Genomic DNA, 2,190 nt, shown 5'->3' with positions numbered 1-2,190 from the left:
TTAAAAATTGTGAAATCACAGGTTAGTCTTTCGCTTTGAATTGCCTTTATATTGCAATTTTGAGACATTTGTTTTGTTTTAACAAATAATCGTAAAATCATCAATGATTGTTGATAGAACCATAAACTCCACGTGGTGGAGGGTTTATGACAGAAAATGGTATAATTTTATCTGTCTTGATGTGACATTGCCTTATTGCACATAAATTATGCAAATTATACCAATACTTGTAGCCGGGTTTGTACCGTTATCATTGGTTTTAATGTTTAGCCAATAATGTGCAATCCCATTCAACTGAATCTAAGTAGTAATTGCCTCTTACAGCTGTATAAATGTAATGGATAAAGAAATAGCCTAGTAGTCTAGGAACTATAAACGTGGGTTTGTTTTCTATGATCTCTCTCTCTCTCTCCACTATATAGTCAAATGGATTTCTCCAGCATAGCATTCCATTCTTGCCACCAACAGTGGTACTTTAACGTTTTCAGGGTGTTAAAATAACATTATCACGTCCTCACATGACTTACATTCAGACTAGAGGTGGAGTTTGTAGTAATTCCCACAATAGTCAAACACAGTTGTACTACCAGTAATTTCATTCAAACAGCAACTGTCTGAATGAAGTAACCAATCAAACAGCAACTGTCTGAATGAAGTAACCAATCAAACAGCAACTGTCTGAATGAAGTAACCAATCAAACAGCAACTGTCTGAATGAAGTAACCAATCAAACAGCAACTGTCTGAATGAAGTAACCAATTACAACTGTCTGTCAGTGTGTGATGGATTAACACTGACATGTGCTGTTCACCCTTTCTCCCCAGCTGGAGATTTAGCTAGATTTTCAGCAGAAGTGATCAATTTGACTATATGCGGAGAGAGAGTTTGTAGAACACAATCCTACATGTATAGTTCATAGACTAATAGCCCATAGACTTGTCTTGGTATTACTATCTCAAGAAGCTCTTGCTACACCAAGTCAAGGTTTAATGTCCTTTGAAGCACAGAAAACCCGTTCTGAATTTGAAATTATCACCAACAGATCTGGTAAATCTAAGTGGCTATGTAAACATATGATGTAATCATGGCACCTCACAGGCCTTCAATTTGGAGGGTACCCAATTATGAACTAAAAAGTGTGTGGTGTGGAGAAAGGTTTGTAGATAGCTTCTTGAAATAGTAACACTAGGATATGACTGGGCTACTGACAAAATGACAACTAAAAATACACAAAATGTTGAAAACACAACTAAAAACACAAAATGTTGAAAAAGACACAAACTGTTGAAAAAGACAAACTGTTGAAAACACAACTAAAAATACACAAAATGTTGAAAACACAACACTACACACATATGTACAAATAAATCTATGACATTAGGAAGCTTTTACTGTACAAAAATTTAATCATCCATTATTCTTGTTAGCAACAATATTTCTTCTGCTCTCAAACCTTACAGTGGAATGTTCTATAGCTACCAAACACATCATGTAGTTTGCATCACTGCTCTCAAACCTTACAGTGGAATGTTCTACCAAAAGCTACCAAACACATCATGTAGTTTGCATCACTGCTCTCAAACCTTACAGTGGAATGTTCTATAGTTACCAAACACACCGTGTGGTTTGCATCACTATACATTATATATATATCTCTCTACAAAATGCAATTCTGATACATTTTGACAGCTTGCTTTAAAATACTGAAGGCAAAATTATGAATCTGCATTTAGCCACTTTACTGCACAACCTACATATTAATATCTAGTTCAACATTAACAGTAACTAATATTGGTTTCTGTATTTGGTAGGACTATGTCTACATTTAACTAACTGTTTCTTGTGACAAGACAAAACTTTACATCCTGCAATAACGCTCCATCAATTAAATACTTTGAATTTCCCCAAAACCTAACTGGCAGACAATAAAAAAAAAAACACGGAAAAAGAAACAATGCTAGTATGTCATGAAAAATTCACTTTTTTTGGTGATTCACTTTCTGTTTGTACCTACTACACAAGTGAATATAAATGTCAAAGTCCAAACTTTGTTGATTGCATTGAACAACTAATTAGGTAGACTGGAAGATACGTTGTGATGTTTCACCCTCACCGGTAGGGGTTGCCTGATGATTGAGGGTGCCCCATCACCGCGTACCTTACACACTACTAGTTAGGTATATGTGTTGT

This window comes from Glandiceps talaboti, chromosome 21 (genome assembly GCF_964340395.1).
Source record: "Glandiceps talaboti chromosome 21, keGlaTala1.1, whole genome shotgun sequence".
In the NCBI taxonomy this organism is placed as follows: Eukaryota; Metazoa; Hemichordata; class Enteropneusta; family Spengelidae; genus Glandiceps; species Glandiceps talaboti.
The sequence above is the reverse complement of the archived record's forward strand: the minus strand, read 5'-3'. Positions refer to the sequence as shown.